Raw genomic sequence first — 25,684 nt, 5'->3', positions numbered from 1 at the left:
AATGGGGTGGGGAGAGGGTGTGGGAAAACTATGTCCTGAAAAAAATATCCATTCTTTGGCTATCTTGAAACACTGGAAAGCTCAGGCAGTGGAACCATAAGCCAAGGAGGCTGGGCTAAATAAACACCAGGTCCTAAAAACCAACAACCCTAACACAGTAGAATATTAGAGCCAGAAGGAACCTTAGAGTCTGTCCTGTCTAATCTTTCCATTTTATAGAAAAGGAAACTGAGGCCTAGGAAGGTTGATTTCCATGTTTGTGGGGTTATAGAGAAAAAAAAATGGTCTCTTCACAGTCGGTTGGGCCAGTTCCCCATTTTGAGAATTTTTGAGAATAATTTCCAGAGCCAGTGTCACCACAAACTGCAAGGACAACTTAAAAGTCTATCTGGCAATTGTTTTTCTCAAGAATAACATGGCCTTGGGCAGCTAGGTGGCCCAGAGGATAGGAGTGCTGGGCCTGAATTGAGGAAGATTCATCTTCCTGAGTTCAAATCTAGCTTTAGACATTTACTAGCTGTGTGACCCTGGGCAAGTCACTTAACACTATGTGCTTCAGTTCCTCATCTGTAAAATGAACTTGAGAAGGAAATGGCAAACCATTCTATTACCTTTGCCAAGAAAACTCCAAATGAGGTCATGAAGAGTCAGGCAAAACTGAAAAATGACTGAACAAAACGTATGGCCTTCAACTGAAGTAATTTGGGCATGAAGTAAATGAGAGCATTCCAGAGTAACACCCTGAAGTACTCCGCAAAATGAAAACAAACTGAGGTCTGCTGGTACGGTAGGACATTGGTGAAGTGCCTAGTGCGACAGATACGATTTATTCTCAGTATCAGGTAGAAGCTCAGAGGATATTTTTCAGAAAAGTCTTCGCATAGAGCAAATATAACCAAGGCAGTTGTATATCGACTAGTTGATAAAGGAGGGGCAGGACATCTGTAAGCTATGGTCATGTCATGATAAGAAATGAAAATTTTTGGATCGTTATATAGAATTCAAACTCTTCTCCTTAGAAAAAGGGAATGGGTGTTTTGGATTAGCAAGCTGGGCAGTTGAGAAGAGGTAGAAGAAAGGATATCCAAACTGTAGAAAATTGTGCATGCTGTTCTAATAAAGAAGAAGTAGAGGAGCTTGAATTGGTCTGTATCAAGGCTGAATGAGCCTACAGAACCCATCTCAAGGAGCATTTCCAAGGACATTTCCAAGGACAAGGTGACTTGTTTCTTGGACCTTTAGAGATAATAAACTTCTTTGGCTATTCCTAGCTATATGATGACCCTTTGCTGGAAGGTCTTCTTGATGTTTTAAAATGAAATGATAAACCCCAAGGGATCCCTTAATTGACCCGCATCCCCACTCCATGATAGCTGAAAGGGGAGACTATATTGCATCTAATAAAAGAGGCTTGAGCTGGTGGTCTTGTTTAGGTGCTGCTTCCCAGGGGACAAGATAAGATTTCACTGATGCAGGGAAGAGAGCCACCTTCTGTACCTTCACATGACAGTAGCTTTCCACATGGAACTTAGATTCAAGTAGCCTAGCTTGAACTAGGGTCTCTGACTGTACTTTACTTCTCTTGTGAATTTCCTTCGTCTAGCATTGACCTTGTCAGCATAAGAAGGTCCTAGAGGGCTTTTGAGATCAACAGCATTTACCTGAGTGATTTTGGTTGTTGCTGTAGCAGCAACAGCAGCAGCAGGAATGGGTTGGTGCCAAGGGAACAGTTGGCATTGAAAAGAGAACATGGGAAAAGAGATCCCACTTGGCATTTGATCGGACTGGGCTCAGTGGGGGTGAAGTATAAAATAGCTTATTAGCAGTCTTGCAAAAACTGTTTATGTGCCAGCAAGGTTTGAACATTGACTTTTCAAATGATTGTACTAGTAGTGATAAATTAACCATTCTGTAATACGCATTATGATTCATTTATGCCCAACAATCTCTTTTTTCATGTGGGATTAAAGCAGTTTCATATTTGAATAGTGATTATCTCTACTTTTCCCACCACCTCCAGCTTTTTGAGGAAACCCTAGACTAGAACCAAAGGTATCACTGTTAGTGGCAGCTCTCCTCTGGGAGTTAAGGTAGGGGTGATGAGCCAATGTTCCTATAAGGAGAAGTCAGGCTTTCTCCAGAGCTGAATTGAGACAAATCACCATGACAAAGGAAGAATTGGGAAGCTGACTTCCAGCCCCTATGGCCTCAGCTGAGCAGTGCCTCACTAGCCACTAGTGCTGGAGACTTACAGGGACCATTCTAAGGAGTATGAACTCAGAGCTTCCCGAGAAACTTTTGGGGACTCCAGGGACATGGTGATTCAGCACTTGGAACTTTTGGCATTGGCAAACTTCCTTGCTGTTTCTGACCATATGGTGTCCTAGTACTGAAAGGACTTGTCATATTAGTATGACACAGAAAACACTAAGTGGTCCCTTGGTCCTATACTATCCTGTAATAGCAGCATGGGGATGGGGTGCTATTCCAGTTAAAAGGAGAACTTCCAGCTGGCTTTTTCTTCCTTCCACCCTCCTGGGTGGCATCATGTAACTGACTTCTAACAAGGATTGGGGGATGGGCTGGTCCTCCCCCACTCTTGTATTGTGGCAATTATTTTCATGTGGCATCTAAAGTAGGAAGGTTCCACTAGGGGAGCTCATGCCTGAGTGCCTCGATGTTGTTTCCATTTAGTGTTTCCTTTCCTAAATAGGTGGCAAAGCATTAGCCTCAAGATGTCTATGTCCAGGGTAGAAGTGACCTTGTGAATCTGGGAGGTCTAGAGCTCGTAAATCCATTAGATGAAGTTGATGGGTAACATGGGAATTTCTTCACAGATGACCACTGACAGAGGAAGAGACCTAGACTAGTTTTCCAGAAGACCCAGTCTTTGAGGGAGACAGTATGGAACTGAGGTGAAATGTAAAATGCTTAATCAGCAGTCTTATAAATTGTTTATGTTCTGATTCAGTTTAAATAGCAGCCTCCTATAGCAACGGTAGCTATAAATTAAGATACCGAAACCTAGTTTAAGTCATTTTGTCAATGCCATGTGACTTTTATGTTTAGTATGTATTTTATGTGTCCCATACTTCATTCATATTGTACACTGAGTACCTTTTTGCTTTCCTCTATGTCGAGACTTAAATATGAAACAAAAAGTTAAGCTATAAATAATTTATTCCCTAAGATGCCAGAGTAAGGGTTTGAACAAGCCAAAGTGTGAGAAAAATGAATCTACCTCCCATTTCATTAGAGCTGTCCGCAACTAAACCCAGACTAGGCAAAGTGCCTCTTTAGTGGAAAAGGGCCTGGGTGGGAGTGCCCAACCTCTTGGGTGTAGTTGCTGATTCATAATGTTAGAAAAAGAAACTCTTAGCTTATGTTAGGGCCAGTAGAACAAATATGCTTGCCTTTGCTTCCTTCTCAGAAGTTGAGAACTGAAGAAGTCAGTACCTCCCATTCTGTCCTCTTTCCTTTGGTCTTCTCCCCACTCTCAAGCCCAAGCTCCAGGAAGTTAAACTGCTGAGAATTCTCTTTTCCAGTCTTCCCCAAAGGACAGTCTAAAGCTGAAGCCTCTGCTATCCTAATTAAGCTGGCTAATGAGTAGCTAAGTAGGAAGAAATAAAAGAATCAGGTTACTTTAAGGCTAGGATAATGTGTGTGTGTGTATGTGTGTGTGTTGGGTCGAGGGTGGGTGGTTTGATGGTGGGGATAGTGGTGGTGCAATATACTACTGGTGACCTTGTTAAAGAAAAGTTATTTCTCATAAACCTAGATAGCTCATACTGTTTCCTGAAAGCAGTTGATTCTAGGGTACTAAAGTAAGCTTGTAAGAACACTATATTTTAAAGGGCAGGTTGACTTGAGCACCCTGATAGATGACAGGGATGAATACAGCTTTGGGGTTGTAATCGGCTGAACTGGATACCAGCCCAGAAACTGGGGCAAATACCCTTTAACTTACAGGGCTGTGATGTCCTTGGTGTCCAAGTAGAATTCCCAATCTCTGGCTTTTAGGTTTCATTTGAATTATGGGACTGTATATAGCATGGACTCCTGACACTTAACTAGATCCCAGAATCAGGAAATCTGAGCTGGACGCTGATTGCTTTCAATCCTCCTCTTCTGAAGGTGCTAAAAATGTATTATGGAAAATATTACATGCTCCAGAGGGAAGGTTTGTGGGAAGAAGAGCTCATAGCCCAAAGCTGGATCTCCAACAGAAGACACTTGTCCTTCTCAGGTACAGAGTCTTTTCAGACATGTCATTGAGCTCTAGATACCAGAGTTAGCATTTTCAGAGGAGTTTAGCAATTTTAGACAAATTTTCTAAAATATAAAGCCTCACTCTCAGTCTAGCAACTCAAAAATTATCCATAAAATCACACACACACATTATCTTTCTCTTTTATATTTCTATCCATGGTTTTCTGATCCAGTTATGCTTATTAGTGAAGGTTTGGGAGGCAATAGTGAAAGGCGTACTGGATTGGTGATAAGGATTTCTGGATTCTAGTTCTATAGCCACCTGAGGGCATGATCTCGAAAGTTGCTGAGGCTCACAAGGAAGAGGCTGGATTTGGGTTTGGATGGGATGAAAGGTTGGATCAAATTTGATCCTCTGAACAACTCTGTGAAGTAAGTGCTATTATTATCCTCATTTTAGAGACAGAGAAACTGAGACATAGAGAGGTTAAGGAACAAGTGTTTGACTTAGGAGTCCAAACCAGGACATGGACTCATAGAGAATAAGGATTTATTAGGTGCCTGCTATGTGTCAGGGTTCCTAAGCACTCTGGATCAAAGAAAGGCAAAAGGCAGTACCTGCTCTCAAGAAGCTTACAGTCTGGGGGAAGATAACATGCGAACAACTGTTTACAGACAAGATATACTCAGAATACATTGGACACAATCAATAGTGAGACTGAGAAGCATTCTTTAGAGGGTGGAATTTTAACTGGAATGTGAAGAAAACCTGGAAGGGCAGAATTGGAAATGAGGAGAGAATTCCAGGCATGGGAACAGATAGTATGGAGTCAAGAGATGGAATGTCTTCTGAGAGGAACTGTAAGGAAGCCAGAGTCAGTGAATTATAGAGTATGTTGAGGAGAGAGATATAAGATTGGAAAGGGAGAAGGGGGCCAGATTATGAAGAACTTTGAATGCCAAATAGAGGATTTTATATTTGATCCTAGAGGTTATAGGTAGCACCACCCCACTGAATAGGAAGAGTGACATGGTCAGACCTATGATTTAGGAAGAACAATTTGACAACTTAGTGAAGGTGCTTTGGAGTGAGGAGAGATTTGAGGTAAAAAGAACAATTAGAAAGCTATTAAAATTGTCCAGAGGAAAGAAGGAGACTTATACAAAAATGTTTTGAAGATAGAAATTAACAAGAGTTGGCAATGATTGGATATGGGGGAGAGTCAGAAGTTGAGGGTGATATCTAGGTTGCAAACCTGGGTAACTGGGAGGACGGTGATGGACTCAACAGTAATTGAACAGTTGGGAAGAAGGAGGTTTGGAGGATGAAGATAATGAGTTCAGTTTTGGACACACTGAGTTTAGGACATACAATTTCAGATGTTCAATAGGTAGCTGGGAATGTGAGACCAGAGGTCAGGGTAGAAGTTAGGGCTGAACAAGTAGATCTGAGAATAATCTTTATAGAAATGATAATTGAATCCATGGAGGGTGGTAAGATAACCAAGTGAAATAGTATAGAAAGAAAAGAGGAAATGGCCCAGGACAGATTCTTGGGGAATCCTGTCTTTAGGAGGTATGACCTAGATGAAGATTCTGAAAAGACTAGTGAGGGCTAGTCAGGTAGGAGCAGGAGAGAGTAGTGTCACAAAACCCTAGAGAGTATCAGGAAGAGGGTGATCAACAGTGTCAAAGGCCACAGAGAAGTCTAGAATTATTCGGACTAAGAAAAGGCCTTTAGATTTAGCATACCCTAGTGCTAATGTGGTTGCTAAAATGCCTTTAGAAAACCATCAGTAACTTGGAAAAAACAGTTTCAGCTGAGTGATGAGGTCAGAAGCCAGAAAGAAGAATTCAGAAGAGATTCAGAGGAGAGGGAGTGGAGATACTTTTTAAGAACTTTCTCTAGGAGCTTAATCACAAAAGGAGGGGAAGATATGAGGATTAAGCAAGGATTTTTGAGGATGAGGAAGAAATTGGCCTGTTTGTAAGTAGTAGCTCGTAACCAGTAGACATGGAGGGACAAAATATTAGTGAAAGAGTAGGGAATGATAGAGGGAACAGTCTATTAGAGAAGAGAGGATGCAATGGTATCACTTATGCAAGGACATGGACAATCTCTTCATGTGAGACAGGGATGAAGGAGGACATAGTGTTGGAAGAAGGCATTTGAGTGATGTGAGATGAGGAGGAACAGAAAAAAGGGAGCTCTTAGTGAATGACCTTATTTCAGGAAAATATAAAAACAATTTACTTAGCTAAGAAAATAAGAGGGAAGAGAAATCCATGTGAGATTTGAGGTGGGATGAAAAGATTTGGAAAATTTGGTAGGTGGAATAGTGAATTGATTAGGGAGGTATAAATAATGAGGCTATATATATAACATATATTTGTAATGGACACAGTCAACCTTGTTTTGTGATTCTCTCCAACTGTGTTCAGTATCTGGTGAATAGGAGTGAAGGTGTGATGGTAGCAGTAATCCAAAGCTAAGGTTTGGCAGGGCAAGATTTCCACAAGGATAAGGAGACCAGGTACTGGGGAGAAGAGGATAGTATAGGACTGAATTGCTTCACCAGTGAGTCAAAATGGGGAGTGGGAGTATAGCCATAGCAGGGGAGATGGCCTGGGAAAGAACTGAGGAGTGAGAGGATTAGATCTAATCTTCTTTAGAGATGAAGAACAGTGTGTAGGGTTAATGGAATATAACATCTTCCCTGTCCATTAATAGGCCTATGTGACCACATGTATTCCTTTTTTCCCTTGGAAAAAACTTGTTCCTAGGTCTAAAGGTATTTGAATTATGCATGTCCTGCTGCTTTGAGCTCCAGCCCAGTTCACAACTGTAGCATCCTGAATCACATAGAGCCCATTAAGTGATTCAGAGAGATTTATGTTGGGGGGATTTGCCTAAGGGGGAAGCTTGTCTAGGGGGAAACTTGCTTAAGGGGAGGCTTGCTTGCAGGAAAGTTTTCACACCTTTTGGCACTGAGTCATATGGGTTGTGGTACGTTCTACCTCTGAGCCTGTCAGTTGAAAACTATATATATTGGGAGATTTGTATTTTACTTTGGGGCTCATTCACAGGAAGAATGTTTCTTTGTGATTTGGCCAGATGAGACTCTGGGTAGCTGTTGTTAAGGAGCTCCCCAGCTTTATGAACCCAGATGTTGGTGCTCTCTGGTCTAGTGATTAGGTATCTATTACTCTGTTTAGACAGTTGGAACCCTGTCTATTGGATTCTTTCTTGAATACTCACTTCTTTCTACTTATCTATCTGCATTGTTTAATTAAAGGAAGATTGTGGACCTCTTGGAAGCTGTCTTTCCTTCAGAAAAGCAGATCAAAAAACCCATGGTAGCAGCTTACCTCGTATGCTAGGATAGTTGCTAATACACAGGGTCCCTCTCCTTTTCATGTGGTTTGACAATAGACTATAATCCGATAATGACATTTCAGAGTTCATAAACTTGGAAGTGGAACATTTATGAGGAATAGTGAGATAAAAAAATATGACCATCTCTGTGTGTAGCTGAGATGGGGTGGTGAAGTCCCCTAGTATGAGGTTAGGAATTGGGAAACAGAGGAAGACTGAGTCAGGCATTGAACTTATTGAGGAAAGAAGACTGAATTGGAGGTCAGGAGGTAATCTTAGCTGGATGGCAAATGTAGATTGAGTAAATCTCTTTCCTATTTTAAAAAACATATTTTTATTTGTTGTTTAAATATTTCTCAATTACATCAAAATTGTTTAACATTAATTTTTAAAATGTTGAGTTCCAAATTCTCCCTCTCCCTTCTGCCTTTCCCCTTTCCCTTGAGAAGGCAAGCAATATAATATCAATTATATATATGAAGTCATGTAAAAAATATTTCCATATTAACCATGTTGAAGAAAACACACAAAAAACCCCAAGAAAAATGAAGTGAAAAAATATGCTTCAATTTGCCCTCAGAGCTCATCAGTTCTCTCTCTTTCTCTTTGAAATTGTCTTGGATGACGTCTGGTCTCATATTCCCAACTGCCTATTGGACATCTGGAATTGGATCAGAGTAGCTAAGTCTTTTACATTTGAACATTATTACATTATTGATGTTTCTGTGTAGTATTCTCTGGGTTCTGCTCACTTCACTTTGCATCAATTCATGCCAGATTTTTCTGAAGCCATCTCCCTCATCATTTCTTTCAGCACAGTAGTATTCCATCACAATCATAAACCACAACTTTTTTAACCATTTCCCAATTGATGAGTATTCCCTAATTTCCAATTCTTTGCCACTATGAGCGAATCTCCGAAGAGAAAAGGTTACTGAGTAAAGGAGACAGAGGTGGAGAAGGGAAGTTGCAGCAGAGAATGGAGAGTATTTCAGCTTCATCAGTGAGTGGGTAATGAGGGAGGAGCAACTCAATGAAAATGCAACCAGTGCTGGAAAAGGTTGCCAAGGAAGCTGTCATCCATCTGGAGGGAGCCAGGTGTCAGTGAGTACAAGAAGATGGCAGAGCATAAAAGGAAAAAATTCTGATATGAAACGAAGGTTGCTACTTATGGAGCAGACGTTCCTAAGAGCACAGTGGGAGAGCCCAATGAGTAGCTTTACTGTAAGAGATTGGGGGTGTGGAGGGGGAGTGAGAAGGATAGGAATAAGGGAATGAGGTGCAAATGATGACAACCAGTGTTTTAGAATCATTTGCCTGGGGATGGTGGATGGGGTAGGAGCTTGTTAATTATTGAGCCATGAATTCAGTTAGGTTATCAATATCCTTAGAGGTTCAGTGTCTGAGTACAGACATCTCAGCGTGTTATGCAACAGTGTGCAGTTGGGAAACTAGAAGAGGCAAAGGCAATTTCCCCCTCCTCCCCTTAGACTCAGGCGGGAGACTGATGGAGGGAGCTGATGGAATGTCATGTCCTTCCTTCCCCACAGACCCAGTCATAGTATTCAGAGACAGAAGAGATCTTAGAATTGATCTAGTTTAGGGGTGGGGAACCTGCAGCCTCAAGGCCACATGTGGCCCTCTAGGTCCTCGGGTGCAGCCTTTTGACTGAGTCCAAGTTTTACAGAACAAATCCTTTTATGAAGAGGATTTGTTCCATGAAGTTTGGATTCAGTTGAAGGGCTGCACTTGAGGACCTAGAGGGCCATATATGGCCTTGAAGCTGCAGGTTCCCCACTTCTGATCTAGTTCCAATTACTTTATCTTACAGATGAGGAAATTGAGACCTGGAGAGATAAAATTACTTGTCTACTGTCACATGGGTAGTAATAGTGGCAGAGAAAGAATTTGAATTTAGATCCTGACTCCAAATTTAGAGCTCTTTACCACTTTACCACATTTCATCATTTATATTTGGAATGCCCTGTGTGAATATTACCAGTTCCAGAAAAATAATTTCTCTCAGATAAAACTCTGAAGCAGAGCTGGGTACTGTATATACTTTGCATACAACAGGGGTTCAATGTTCCTTGGTAATACTGTTGATACTGCTTAGCTCTTACCTAACTCTATAAATAATATTTTTTGGATTTTTTTCCACTTTTTCAACTAGGCCCCATTTTTGTGTTATATGCTTATTGTCTTAGCTCCCTGGCTAGCAGAGGTAATAGGGAAGGCTCCTGAGTTTATCTATTTCTTCTATATTTCAAATCATTCCCCATTCTCCCTCCCTCCAATCTCTTTGCCTTCTGCTTCTCCAAAAGAGAAGGGAGTCCTATTTTTTAAAAAAAATTTCAAAACAATCAAACCAACCTTCTTTTCCCCCTTTTTCCCCTCTGTTGTTCTCTGTGGGTAGAAAAGCTCAGAATGCAAAGTTTGAGAATCTATGGCCCAGAAGCCATGTCTAAATGGCTTCTCTGAAAAGGCAGCCAGGCAGTCACCCTCAGAATTTCTGGTCCCTGCAGAGCCAGCAGTCAGTAGCCAGCAGCCAGCCCCCTGGACTTGGAAGGACTGTACCAAGAGGAAGGGGAGCCCTGGCAGTAAAATACCTCCTCTGGACTTTGTTTGGCTCTCTGGCAAACAGCTGCTGAGTGACCTGCTCCAGAAGTGCCCTGTCACTTTGGCCTCTCACTCCTGTACCAGATGGGTGGGGCTGGGAGTTCCTTGGAAAGTGTAATCTGAGTTTAAAAAAAAGAACTCATAATTCCTGGGGACCCAGAATCTGAAACCTGAGACTCTCTACTAGGGAGTCCTTTCACAGAGGGAGGAAGAAAGAAACAGAGAAAAAGGGTTAAAGAGAGTCTAAATTCCGTGGTCAGCACAAAGGGCTGAGCACAGCTTGAACCGTGAGTACTCTTAGTGTCTCCAGAGTTATTTATTTGCCTTGTGAGAGCCAAGAGAATCCGCTGCCTATTGGGGGAGAGCAAATTCAACTTGGAGGACACTTGGCTCCACTTAGGGATTTGCCTACTGCAAGCCCACCTTCTTCCACTACTTCAGTCCCCCCACCCCCAAGTGAAAAGACTGTCCATCCTGCCTTGCAATCCTCCCCTCCCCCATGACAGGGCCATTCTGAATGGGGGTGAAAGGCAAATATAATTCATTCAGCAGCAAAAATATGAAATGAATAAAGCAGTCATTCTCTATGGTTAATCTATGTGCTTAAAGGGAAATAACTGACCAGGATGACTTGAAAGGGCTAGTTTTCAACAGTAAATTCAGACCCATTTTTACCCAATAGTTTTTTTTTCAAGTTAGGAGTAGCAGTAGTAGTGAATTTTCCCATTTAGTTTACCAAATACTTGGGGAGCAAGCTTTGTCACTGGAAAAAGTGCTAGGTACGGTAATGAGGGGTATAAAAGTTGCCTATGACTCACTCTCCAGTTTCAGGAAGCTTGCAGGTGGGTTGGGAGAACAGGAATTACCTCTGAAACAGTTTGTGTGTAGTGTAAAGCAGTGCTGAGGGGCAGTTCAGATGAATGGTTAGAGGTATGGCCTTGGAGTTCGAAGGACCTGGATTTGAGTCCTTTTCCTGATGTTAACTTTTGTCACCTTGGGCAGCTTGCCCAACTTCTCATTGCCCCAGGCACCTCTTTAAGACCTTAAGCTACTGGTGTACTGGTGGAAGGAGTTTTTATACCAAGGAATTCTCTATATTTGTGAAAGGTGTGGACAAAAATAACAAAGTTTTCAATTAAAAATTATCTAGGGCCAAAATGTAGGGTATCGTTAATAAGTACTATGGACGATCAGAAAATTCCATTTTGGCTAGATGTAGAGGGAAGGCCATTGGCATGTATGCCAGTCCTGTAGGCAGCATTCTCTCTTTTCCTGGGGGATTCCTTCAAACGTTTTCTTGATGTACAGCTGTCTTCTGCTGCTTAGTGCAATCCTGATCAGCTGACTGTAGACCAGAGGGATTTCTTGAGTAAGCTCATAGGAACAGGGACTAATTTAAATACATTTTTGTCTTTGTATCTCTAGTACCTAGCACAATTCTTGATATATAAGAGGCAGTTAATAAATGTTTGATTGATTGCATCCATATGCAAATCTATAAACGGACATATTTGAATACTTCAGTGGATCAAAGAAATAATAAAAGCATAAAGTGAGGTAAATAATATTTTAATAATAGCTAACATTTATGTAGAGTTTACTATATGCCAGACACTGTACTAAGCACTTTATAATCATCATCTCATTTGAGCCTCACAAAGACCCTGGGAAAGAATCACCGTTATCATTCCCTTTTTACAGATGAGGAAACTGAGGCAAACAGAGCAGGAGCTTAGATTTGAGCTTAGATTTTCCCAACTCCAGGCCCAGTGCTTTATCCATTGCATACCTGGATGTCTAAAATGTTATTTATTTATTGATAGTACCATTTTTGTGCTCACTGAAATATTATTAATCAATTAATCAACAAGCATTTGTGAAGTGCTTACTAGGTGCTATGTACCGTGTTAAGTGCTGAGGATACAAAGAAAAATCAGCACCTACCCACAAATGGCTTAATTTTTTTTCAGTGAAAACAATATGATTGAATAAGCTTTATTTTTAAAACATGAAAATTTTTCATTTACCAAGTATTTGAAGAATTAATCTATCTTTCCCTTTACACCCCCTTTGAACACATTAAAAAAAAATAAAGCCTTCAATTAATTCATAGCTACATAGTCCAGCAAAACACATTCCCACATTAGCCATGTTGGGTCACTTTCTGCGTTTCTGTGTGTTACTGCTCTATCAGCAGATAAGGGGCATGTTTCATCTTCATTCTTCTGGACTCTTGGTATGTCGTTTTGTGGATCAGAGTCCAAAAGCCTTTCAAAGTTGTTTTTCTTTGATTTATTGTCATTGTATAAATCGTTCTCCTAGTTATACTCTGTTTTCCCTATATCAGTTCATAGAAATCTTCCCAGTTTCCTTTGAAATTATCCATTTGATCATTTATTATGGCACAACAATACTCCACTTCATTCTTATGCCACAGTTTATATAATTATTCCCCAATAGGAGGCACTCTGCTAGTTTCCAGTTTTTGGCTAACATGAAAAAGCAGCTGTAACTATTTTTGCACATGCAGTTTTGCTCTGATATTTTTCTTCATTTCTACCTCAGAAACTAGTTCTTTTTTATTGGTGACATTCAGAACAGTAAACAGAACAAATCCGGATGTAAAACAGTAGTTCCTTGCTACTACTAATCATGATTATAATTAGACTCATACTTGGACTTAGAGAAGACTTGAGAAAAATGAAGAGATGCGGGGCTATTGGTGTGAAACATTGTATATGCTCTTAAGAACATCTTTTACCGATAGCCATGAGAGGTATGTTATGTTTGTATGGTAGGGATAATATGTTTCTCTTCTAATTTTTTAATAGTATGATTTAAAAAAAATATTAAGACCTTATATCTAATTAGAATGTATGTGGTATAAGGTATTGGTCTTAACCTAATTTCAACTAGACTGCTTTCTAGCTTTCCCGGCAGTTTTTATCAAATAAGGGGTCTTTCCCTAAGTAACTAGTTTTCTACTTTGTCAAACACTGGATTATTGAATTTGTTTCTGAACCTCCCTTTGTCTAGTCTGTTCCACTGATCAATCTGTTCTTTAACCAGTAATGGATGGTTTTGATGAACGTTGCTTTTTGATATAATTTGAGAACTGGAAGTGTTTTTCCCCTTTCATCATTCTTTTCATCATTTCCTTGATAGTCTAGATCAGGGTTGGGGAACCCTCAGCCTCAAGGTCCCAGGTTCCCCACCCCTGGTCTAGATCTTTTGTTATTTGGCTTAGTTCCTGAAGAGGACCACCATTAAGCCATTACAGTCAAACTCTTCTGAGGTTCTAGATTAAGCCTAGTTGTGGAAGAATATGTGCTTTCTCCACTCACCACTTTAATTCTTGAGTCGCCAAAGATGTTTCTATTTACTCAAACCAGCCATGAACAACGAAGACACATTTTAAACACAGCCATTTGCTTAGTAATATGGTTAAAGAAATATCATCATAGGCATTCACATATTTTTAAAATGCAGTAATAATAAAGACCAGACAATGCAATATAAATTTGAATTACGTTATTTTCATTTTGTCTATTATTTTCTTGGTTCTGCTTACTTTACTCTGTATCTGTTCAGGCTGAGTGGATAGAGTGAATTCAGGAAAACTTGAGTTCAAATTTGGCCTCAGACATCTAAAAGCCATATGACTATTGGCCAATTACTTAACTACTGTCACCTCAGTTTCTTTAAATGTAAAATGGGGATAATAATAGTACCTATGACCCAGAAATGTTGTGAAGATCAAGTGAGAAAAATTTGTAAAGTACTTAGCACAATGCTTGGCACACAGAAACTATTTAATAAATGTTGATTTCCTCCCTTCCTCCCTCCTTCCTTTCTTCCCTCCCTTCCTTTTTTTAACCTTTCTTTCTTCCCTTTTCCCTCTCTCCCTCCTTCTTTCCATTTTCCTTTTCCTTCTTTCATTTCTCCCTCCTTCCTTCCTTCTTTCTCTCCTCCCTTCCTTCCTTTGTTCCTTCTTCCCATATGTCTTTTCATATTTCTCTGAATTCAACACATTGTTTCTTACTGTACACTAATATTCTATTACATGCATTTATGATAATTTGTTAAGCTATTCCCCAATTGATGAACATCAACTTTATTCCTAGTTATTTTCTATCATAAAAGTTTTTTTTTAATAAGTATCCAGGTCTATACAGGGCCTTTCTTTTTGTCAGTAGCCTGTACAATATTATAATATACTATAATACATAATGTTAATATGTAAATGCTTATATAATATTATAATATACTATAATACATAATGTAGCATATAATGCTTATATTGTTATAACATAATATACTATTATAATTTAACTATAATAGTACATTTTTAATAGTGGAATCTCTGGATTAAAGGGTATGGATATTTTAGCCACTTTATTTTCATAATTTCAAATTAATTTCCAAAATGGTCATATCACCACTTTTACAGTTCCATCAACAATGCACCAGTGTGTCTATCTTACCACAACCCCTTCAGTATTGATTATTAACATCTTTTGTCATTTGCCAATTTTCTGGAAGTGAGGTGAAACCTTAGGGCTGTTTTGATTTGCATTTGCAATTCTTTGGGAGAACTATTAGGGAATGACTTTTGTTCTCTTTCTCTATTTCTGTGTCTGTCTCTTTCTTTCTCTCTTAGTTGCCTATATATCTTAGATACCAAATTTTATCTGAGAAATTCAATGCAAAAATATTTTCTCATTAAACCTTTCCCCACCATATCCTAGGAACATTAAGTTTGTGCAGAAGCTTTTCAGTTTCATGTAATCAAAGATATGTGGTGCAGTGGATAGAGCAACAGTGCAGGAGTCAGGAGGACCTGAGTTCAAATCTCACACTTGACACTCACTAGCTGTGTGGCCTTGGGCAAGTCATTTAACCCCAGTTGCCTCATCCTGGGTCATCTCCAGTCATCCTGATGAATATCGGGTTACTGAATTCAGATGGTTCTGGAGGAGAAGTGAGGCTGGTGACCTGCACAACCCTCCCTCACTCAAAACAAAGTCAAGTGCAAGTCATGTCATTATTACTCTGTTGGCATAGTCTTTTTTGGCAACGAAGGACGAACACACACAATCAAAGGTATCCATTTTATCTTTTATAATTCCCTCTGTCTCTTGTTTGGTTAGACTATATCTCCTATCCACACCTGTGAAAAAATGCATTATCTATTTGTCTTCTTTTTTAAATAGATTTTTTAAATGTTAAAATTACATATCCATTTGCACAAATAAAGTCAGATTTAAGTAAGTGGAAAAACATTAGTTGCTCATGGGTAGGCCGTGCTAATATAATAAAAATGACAATTCTACCTAAATTAATATACTTATTTAGTGCCATACCAATTAAACTATCAGACAATTACTTTCTAGAGCTGGATAAAATAATATCAAAATTCATTTGGAAAAACAAAAGGTCCAGAATATCAAAGGGACTAATGAAAAGAAATGCTTGGGAAGGTGGCCTAGCGCTACCAGACCTCAAACTGTACTATAAAGCAGCAATTATCAAAACCACTTGGTATTGGCTAAGAAACAGAGAGGTAGACAAGTGGAATATACTTGGCACTCAAGACGCAGTAGGCAAGGAATATAGCAACCTTCTGTTTGATAAACCCAAGGACCCCAGCTTCTGGGATAAGAACTCATTGTTTGACAAAAATTGCTGGGAAAACTGGATAACAGTGTGGCGGAAATTAGGCATAGACCCATACCTGACACTGTACACAAGAATAAAGTCCAAATGGGTACATGATTTAGGTATAAAGATTGATACCATGAATAAACTGGAGAAGCAAGGAATAGTGTATTTATCAGATCTATGGAGAAGGGAAGAATTCTTTACTAAAGGAGAGATAGAAAGCATTATGAAATGCAAAATGGATAACTTTGATTACATTAAACTGAGAAGTTTTTGCACAACCAAACCCAATGCAACCAAAATCCGGAGGGATGTAGTAAATTGGGAAAGAATTTTTACAGCTAAGCTCGGGGATAAAGGCCTCATTTCTAGAATATATAGAGAACTGACCCAAATGTAGTCATTCCCCAATTGATAAATGGTCAAAGGATATGAACAGGCAATTTTCAGAGGAAGAAATTAAAGCTATCTATAATCATATGAAAAAATGCTCTAAATCACTATTGATTAGAGAGATGCAAATCAAAACAACTCTGAGGTACCACATCACACCTATAAGATTGGCAAACATGACAGAACAAGAAAATGATAAATGCTGGAGAGGATGTGGGAGAGTTGGAACACTAATTCATTGTTGGTGGAGCTGTGAGCTCATCCAACCATTCTGGAGAGCAATTTGGAACTATGCCCAAAGGGCTACAAAAATGTGCATACCCTTTGACCCAGCAATATCGCTACTAGGACTATATGCCCAAGAGATCATAAAAATGGGAAAGGGTCCCACATGTACAAAAATATTTATAGCAGCACTCTATGTAGTTGCCAAAAACTGGAAGTCAAGGGGATGTCCATCAATTGGGGAATGGCTGAATAAATTATGGTATATGAATGTAATGGAGTACTATTGTGCCATAAGAAATGATGAATAAGAAGACTTCAGAGAGGCCTGGAAGGACTTATATGACCTGATGCTGAGTGAAAGGAGCAGAACCAGGAGAACTTTGTGCACAGCAACGACCACAGTGTGTGAGAGTTTTTTCTGGTAGACTTGGATTTTTGTAATAACGCAAAAACTTCTTATAAAAAAAAAAAATCCCAAAGGTGGTTCTCAAGGCAAAATGCCTTCCACACTCAGAGAAAGAAATATGGAAGTCACTCACAAAATGTAGCAGATCATGTTTGTGTATGTGTATGTGTTTGTGTATCATGTTCTGATTTGTTATACGATTTCTTTCATTTATTTTAGTCTGACTACATAGCATGACTATAGTGAAAATATACTCAATAGGAAAGTATATGTAGAATCTATACAGAATTGTATGCAGTCGTGGGGAGGGAGGGGGGTAGTGAGGGGTAGGTGGGGGGGGATAAAAATCTCAATTGTATGGCAGTGATTGTTAAACATTAAAAAATAAAAATTAAAAAAAAATTACATATCCATTTGGAATTTATTATGGAATATGGCAGGCATAAGGTATTGTTCAACGTCTAATTTCTGCCAAACTGTTTTTCAGTTTCCCAGAAGTTTCTATCATATAGGGAGTTCTTTCCTAAGTAATTTATGTTTTCTGGTTTATTGAACCTTTGTTTCTGATTATTCTGTCTACAGTCTCTTTTCTAATCTGTTATAGCTATCTATTTCATTGGTTATTAACCAAGACTAAACAATTTTGATTACTGCTGATTTATAATATAGTTTAAGATTGCATCCATATATTTTTCATTATTTCCTTTGATAATTTGAATTCTCCAAATGAATTTTGTTATTATTTTATCAAGTTTTATAAAGTATCTCTTTGATAATTTGATTGGTGTAGCATAAAGTTGTAAATTAATTTTAGAAGTTTAGTTATTTTTATTATATTAGCATAGCCCAGCTGTGAGCACTGAATATTCCTCCTTCTACTAAACTGTTCTTTATTTTTTTAAAAAAGTACTTTGTAATTGAATCTGCACAAGTGTTTTGTGTGCTTTGGTAGATTGATCCCTACATATTTTATGGATTTGTAGTTATTTTAAATAGAATTTCCTTTTACATTATTGACTCAGATTGTATTATTAAATAGTTTTTTATTGTTTTGTTATGATAACTACATAGAAATATTGATTTTTGTGGGTTTATTTAATAGATGGGAATTTTGCTGAAGTCATTGTCTCGATTAGTATATTTTCTATTTCCCTAGGATTTTCTAGGTATACCTTTACATCATCAGCAAATAGTGTCAGCAAATAGAATTTGGTCTCTTCTTTGACTGTTTCTAAGCTTTTAATTCTTTCTTTTGTTTTTTGGCTAATGCTGACATTTGTAGAACTGTATCAAATGATAGAGGGGAAAATGGGCATCTTTCCTTTACTCCTGTATTTATTAGGAAAACTTCTAGCATGTCCCCATTCTATATGGTACTTACTTTTAGTTTTAGGTAGATGTTCTTTATGATGTTAAAAAAGATCCCTCTCTGTCTGTATATTTTTTAAATCATAAAATGAATGTTGTACTTTATCAAAGATTTTTTCTGTACCTATTGATATAATTAGATGGTTTTGGATATGTTTGTTTTTAAAATGATCCCCTTTCCACCTCATCTGTTCTCTCATAGTCCTTCCTGAGAGACTACAGGAGTTATTTTCCCTTCATTATTTACCATTGACTTGATTACAGTATAAGACTCATGTTGTTTTCTTCCCCTCTTCTCTTTTATGCTCCCTCCCATCATTAAGTTTAATCTCACAAAAAACATTGATTCACCTGTAGACACAGTGTTGTAAGATTTAACCCTTTTTCTTCTGAGGCCTTTTCCTACCAATCCCTTTCTGCTTTCCAGAGAAAGTTTCTTCTTCCAGATTGTCCATCATTTTGGGGTATTTGTATTCTTAATCAGTTCTCTCTTTTGTTTCTTTGGAGATATTAACCATCATGGATGCAAGTTTTTCCTATTATGCCAATTATTTCTGCTGGCAGGCTAGAAATTCTTCTTTTATAATTCTTCTTTCTCTCTTGAACCATTTGGGAACATCTTCTTGAGCTTTCATGGTCTCTTGGGAATCCTAGAATCCTCTACCTCATCAGGTATTGATTCATTTCCTTCATTTTGCAATATTTATTCAGAGATATTTGGACATATTTTTATGGCCCCAGAGCCACCTTCCCTTCTCAATATCCTCAAAGTAGATTTCTCTGCTTGTGCTCAAGTTGTTAACTGAATTTTCTCCCTCTGGAGAATTTTGGTAATTTCAATCTCCCTCCTATTCCTTATATTCCCCTATTGCTTACTTTCTGATTCCTTCCCCTTTGAGTATGGATACCTGAGGATTAGGCCTTAAAGCTATCTAAGCCTCTTCCCATGTTGGGGAATTCACTTTTCATGGGCCTCAGTCCCTGCCTCAGGTGACTTCTGGAGGGACAAAACTGGCCTTGGCTGGATTTTAGTCTCCTTTCTTTCTGGCCTTGAGAAGCCTTCCATACATGATGGCACCTGACTGGTTCCCTCTACTCTTTAGTTCTCTCTGGCTCAACACTGCTGCATTCATCCTCAGGTACAGGCAGTCTTCCAATTTCCTATACCTCCATATCTTCTGTAAGGTAGGGGGTTCATAGGTGCAGAGTTGAGTCTACTGCTTCTTGTCATAGAATGGAAGGTAAAGGGCAGGGGTGAGAGTGGAGTGCTGGTAGAGATTGTAGCAGCAGTAGCAGCAGCAGCCGCTGAAGCAGCAGCAAGGCAATTATTGATTGAATCCCAAAGCATAAACCTGTGGGTCCCAAGGGCAGACTGATCAGATTGTGGGACCTGGTGAGGATGACTGTCCTGAGTGAGCTCATGAAGTATTAAGGTTGCCTCTCTACTGTTAATTCATCAGTTCATTACCTTGTGTGGGTTCTTGGTATCTTAGCCTGTCTGTTGCTGTTCAGGCATTTCAGTCATGTCTGACTCTTTGTGGCCCCATTTGGGGTTTTCTTGGCAAAGATACTGAAATGGCAAACAGAGTTAAGTGATTTGCCTGGTAAGTATCTGAAGATGGATTTGAATTCTGATCTTCCTGACTCCAGCCCTGGAGCATGTGCCACGTGCCACATGCCACCTAACCACCTCTTCAGACAGCTGTAAATGCTTTACTTCTTGTGCATAATTCTTATTTTGGAGAGTTTTGAAAGGTAGTGAGGATCAGAGAGAATGTCTTATACTCTATGTTACTGGTCACATGACTCCTATTGTCTCTAGCCATTTAAAAGACACCAACAGTTCTGGCTATGTGCCAGTGGGAGGAAACTACTCTCCAATTCATGACAGGCAAAAATGGAATGTCCATGCATGTTCCAGTCCTCCAGGCTCCCAAGCAGCTATTCAGGAACTTCAACATGGATGATGCCATCTTAGGTGGTCTGAGTATGCACACCTCATTGCACCACCATCATTATGCCCATTTTACACATGGGGAAAATGATAGTCTAAAAAGGCTAATTATCTGGCCTATGGTCCCTGAACCAAGTAAACTGAGGGAATTAGACCTCAGTCCCAGAGCTTCTGGCACCACGAAGTTCAGTGTTCTTTCCATTTTAGTGTCTAGGGGTTGACAAAGTATAGCGTACAGTCCAAATCTGGCCTGCTGCCTGTTCTTCCATGGTCTTCAAGCTATTAAGAAAAGGAAGTCAAAACATTCCCAGCTTATGGTTCATACAAAAACAGGTGGCTGGCCAGATTTGGCCCATGGGCTGGAGTTTACCAACCCTTGCATTATACTATGCTGCTACTTTTATACAAATAGTAATGTAAATTCTTAAGAGAGATAGAGTACCAAGTTTTATATTACATACAGAACCTACTATAAAGAGGTTAATGTTGCTATTAATTTTTTTTTGTTAAAACCTAATTGGTACCTAGGCATGTATAGTAGGTGTCACTGGGAAAATTCCAATCCCTCTAGCATACCAACTCCTTGGCCCTCAGATCATATCCTGGCTTTTGATAGGTGCTCCTTGGAGGGAAGGCTTTTCTTGCCAGGGCAGTGTCCCATGAGTAACGACCTAGCTTCCCTCTCTTTTCATTTTGGGTAGGACACAGTAAATCACAAGGTGAGTAGCCGTGAATCACAGATCCCATATCTCATTCCAAGATCTTTTCTCCTGAACTCATCCATTTGTAAAATTTCAGAATTAGTGCAGAGAGTATCACTATCCTTGCAGTCATCCAAGCTTACAATCTTGGTGTCATCTTCAACTTCAGATTCTTCTCCATTTCCTCAATCCACACATCCAACCATTTGCCATAATCTGTCTCTTACCTCCGCATTACTCAAATCTATCTCCTCTACTCACACAGCTGCTGCTTTCAGGTCCTCATCAGCTCTGTCATTGTGACTATTGCAATAACCTCCTAATTGGCTTTTCTGAATCAAGTCTTTCTCTTCTTCAATCCTTCTTCCATAAAGCTGTCAAAATGGTTTTCCTAAATTATAGAACTGATCACCTCACTCTACTGCTTTAATAAATTCTAATGTCTTCCTAATGATCCTAGAATCAAGTATTACTTCAGCTTTATCTCATGCTTTTAAAATTCCATTTTTTGTATAAGTTTTATAAAGTAATCATTAGTGTATTAATACACATATTATAAACAAAAATAAATCTATAAATATAGAACAGATTACATATCTATTATATATTATGTAAAATATAGAATATAAAAATAAATAAAAACTTCTAAATGAATAAGTAAATAACTTTGAACACTACTGTTCTAGACATTTTAGAAAAGTGGTTACCAATCTAGGGTACTTGTATATAGGACAAGCTTATCAGGGGGTATGGGAATATTTGGTAAATACTCGTTTTATCCTACTAAAGTTAATCTTTTTATATTACTTCTTATGTACATGCACATAATAAACTGTGGAATTTATTTCTTTCAATATTAAATAGGCAACATGGGAAAATTTACTAAAAGCCAGGGGGCACAGGACCTGAAAAAAGGGAACCCTTGCTTTAGGTACATCTGTGGGGCCTGCTACCGCCTGGCACTAGGGACCTATTAAATAGCAACAATTGAGAGCTTCTGACTCTCAAACCCCAAGTCTGTTGTGACAACCTTTATTTTGAAAAAGAACTTAATTAGTAGGGTGTGGAGAGAGAGGGAGGGAGAGAGCCAGCACTCCCAGGATGCACTTCAGGTCCTGCTGCTGTACAAACTAGCCTCTAGCCTCCTGGACTCTTTGACCTCCATTCTAGGAGTCCATGTACTCTTTCCTTTCAGGGATTACTTCCCTTCCCTTTTACTGTGTCTGGCACTGGCTCTGTAGCTAGGAACCCTGCTGGGCTATGGCTGCCTCCTGCACAGTTATATATTAACCCCTTCCAGCCTTCCTGTGCCTGGAGAGCGAATCAAGCTTGGGTCAAGCTGCTGGACACTCTGCGGCTGCAGATAGGGACAGTTGATGCCAACAAGTCCGTTTTCTTGGGGACCCCAGAGTTCACTTTGGGGAAGGAAGCACAACTATTTTGTTGGATGGGAACTCTGAGAGAAGGACTGTGACTAGACAGCTCTGTGAGCACATTCCTCATTGACCATTGGGGGAGGAGCATGGAAGAGCTAGGGAATATTGCAGGAGGAAAGAGAGCTTCAGCTGCTGCTGCTGCTGCTCCGGGGAAATTTGGCTTGAGAGAGGAACAGAGGGAGAGAGTGAGCTGAAGAAGGGGTGGGACTTGGGGACTGGGGCGGTATCACGGGCGAGGAGGGAGCAGGTGGCTGGCTGTTTTTCTGCTCAGCTGTTTTGTGTCCAGGAGCCCGAGAGAGACAGAAGCAGCTGGGAGGAGAAAAAACAGCCCAGCCAGGGGGCCTACTGGCCTATTCTGCCTTTGCCACAGGTTCGTAAACCCAAGCAGAACTACCAGAGAATGATTAATGTAGGTAAAGCCCTGCTCCCTGCCCAGCAGTGCTCCTTTCTGATGCATATGCTGGTTTGTGCCTATGCAAATACCCTGGCAATGCTGCCTTCCCACATGCTCTGGTCTGTGCCTAAGCAGATATCCAGGTTGGGCACCCCCTCTGAGTGCACACTGGCATATGCCCACATAAACCCCCTAGAGCATAGCCTAGTACACTTCCATATATAAAGTGGCAAATCTTTGGGGGCCAAATGAACCACATCCCTTGCATTAACCTCACTCTCTGCCTCAAGCTGGCCAATAGGAATGGAGTGGGGATCTTGGTAGCTTTCCCTTCCGTGCCCTCGTCCCTGGAGTTCTTCCTTTCAATCCAGCCCAACTTGGATTTATTTTGCTAATAGGCAAAGCCCTGTGTGGCTCCTATCAATCTTCTTCATGCCTCAGTGCCTGTCTTTCATTTAGTGCCCTTTGTAACTCAAGTTGAGATGCAGCTTAGTGTGCCTTGATGTTTTTAAAACCACGTTCATAAAGCATACTGACCGGGGAGCATACATTTGTCATCACACAAATATCTGGGAAGCAGTTCTATTTAATTAGAGTGTAATTTCATTTTGCCCCTTGGCTGTTTCTCAATCGTATTTATTCTTGTTTGTTTAAACCAGAAGATTTGCTGGAGCTTCTACAGTCTAGAAGTCTGTTCTTTTCACTCCCTTTCCCTGGAGGAGAGTCAGAATTTCCAGAGGCCTTACTCTTTGCTCTGGCATGTGTGTGCTCTCTTTTCTCTTTCTGTTTCTCTGTTTTTTGTCTGTCTCTGTCTTTGTCTCTGTTTGTCTCTCTCTCTGTTTCCCTGTCTCTCCAATCCAAGAAACACAAAGCCAGGGCTCTCTGTTGACAAAGGCTTTGATTTGCTGGCACTGGGCCTGCTGGTCAGGACAGTGTAAGAAATGAAAATGCCTCTTTTACAGATGTCTACAATGCAGTCTTTTGCTGCCTTCCTGTTTCCTGCAGCCAATCATAGCTTGCTGCTATCTCAGTACTCTCCCCTATACAGTAGTTTTGGGAAAAGTGGAGGTGTAGGCCATAATGAACATGCGAAGGTGTAAGTCATAATGAGCATGGGCCAGTATGATAAGTGAGTTGAGATAAAAGGATTTGGGAGATTGCCTCCGTGTGGATGAAGCTTATGGTACACTGGAAGAGAGAACAAGGTGGAATGGAAAAACAGACTAGATAGCAGTCCTGACACCTAAGTTCTAGTCCAGGATCCATTGTAATATGCCTTGTACCTTTAGACAGGTCACTTCCTTTCTCTGGGCTATACTTTTACTATTTATAAAATGAAGTGGTTGAAGTATATGATCTTTAACGTCTTTTTCAGACCTAACATTTTAAGGCATTGACATTGGCTAATTTTGGCTTTCCAAATTTTAATTTCTTCCTTTAAACTGCCCTGGATGGAAATTTACTTTCTCAGAGTCTTTGCAACCCAGTAAAATTACCACAGTCAGGTGTGGAAACCTACGTAGCTCCTTTTATGCTATAGTGATGCAGGAGTATTGAAATCAAATGTTTAAAAGTCAATGATTTTGCAAGCTCAGTTGTGTTCCTACATAATAAAGTTTAGGAGATTTCTTCCTGGCTGTTAGATATACCCTGAGATTAGGAGTGCTATGATCCAATGTTCAGGAAATCATTCCTATATTCCCTTCCCTTTACTTTTTCACCAATCCTTCTGTTTCCAACTAAACCTTTCAAAGCAGTGTGTTCTAATAGAAAGAGAGCCAACTTTGAAGTTGGAGGACCTGGTTCTGTTCCTTACCACCTGTGTGATCTTGGGCAAGTCTCCTTTAGCTATCAAATGAGGGGATTGAAGGATCTGTGTTCAAATCCCAAATTTGCTGTTGATGACCTGTATGACTTTGAGCAAGAAACATACCTTTCTTGAGCTTCAGTTCCCTTACCTATAAAAAGGACTATGTCAGGGATGGGGAACATGAGGCCTTGAGGCCACATGTGGCCCTCTAGGTCCTCAAGTGCAGCCCTTTGATTTAATTCAAATAGGAAGTTTGGATACAATCTAAAGGTCACACTTGAGGACCTAGAGGACCATATGTGGCCTTGAGGTCTACCTCTGGACTAGGTGATTTTTGATAACTTTTCTAGATCTTAATCTATAATCCTATGATAGAAAAGAGACCTTCTAACTTTGGGTTCTTGATTTCTCTATCTGTCTCAGAGTATGACTATGTCATGAGGCATAGAGAAGTAGATGACAATGGTTCCTGACCTTAGGTGCTGATTTAGTTAGTCTAAGTTAGGCAGAAAATCATACACAAAGCAATCGGAATATATTGCAAGATAGCATCTTTTTCTTTGGATCTGGAGGAGCTGAAGGCAAACTTGACCTGGAAACTGAGAATGGTTTTTACATTTTTAAATATTTTAGCTTACTTGCCTAGTGGGATTTAAGGTGAACAGTTATCTGCCAACCCCTGATCTAAATGCTAGGCTTCTTAAACTTTTCCCATTCTCAACCCCTTCAGTGCTTCTTAAACTGTGAGTTGTGACCCCATTAGAGCAATCTATATTGTAAGGCATTTTGTATGAATGTAATAAATGGCATTATATATATGCATATACATACATTTAAAAAGTTTAATAACCTCAGAAGTATAAATTCTACAAGCTTAGCAAAACATCATTTGAAAGTTTATTTTATTTCTATTACACTTATTAGTTTTGTGATTTTAAAAAATAATAAACTTTAATTTTAATAAGGTGGAGCACCCTGTCATTATGCATTGTGTGTGTGAGAGTTTCTGGATGACACTTTCTCAGACTGGTGGATTGGCCACCTCTGTCTTCTGATCTGCTTCCATTAGACTTTTTTTAGTGGGGTCATGTCAAAACTGTCATCTATGTATCAAAACCTCTTTCTTTGG

General features: G+C 39.6%; 1 protein-coding gene across 6 annotated transcripts in view; it reads left to right on the top strand.

Annotated features, from left to right (window-relative positions):
• Nucleotides 1–25,684, top strand: part of ADA2 (adenosine deaminase 2) — a 160,528-nt gene that overhangs the window by 60,300 nt on the left and 74,544 nt on the right. Inside the window, exon 1 of one of the 6 annotated variants that reach the window (XM_072650146.1) lies at nt 10,237–10,491. The exons of 4 other annotated variants lie outside the window; for them this stretch is intronic. The gene's annotated coding sequence lies outside the window, so the exon portion shown is untranslated. Of the gene's footprint in view, nt 1–10,236; nt 10,492–22,631; nt 22,722–25,684 lie in introns of those variants that run through there. One more of the 6 variants, XM_072650148.1, reaches the window with a different exon arrangement.

The sequence above is a fragment of the Notamacropus eugenii genome, chromosome 3 (genome assembly GCF_028372415.1).
Source record: "Notamacropus eugenii isolate mMacEug1 chromosome 3, mMacEug1.pri_v2, whole genome shotgun sequence".
In the NCBI taxonomy this organism is placed as follows: domain Eukaryota; kingdom Metazoa; phylum Chordata; class Mammalia; order Diprotodontia; family Macropodidae; genus Notamacropus; species Notamacropus eugenii.
Note: the sequence above shows the minus strand (reverse complement) of the source record. Positions and strands in the feature narration are given on the sequence as shown.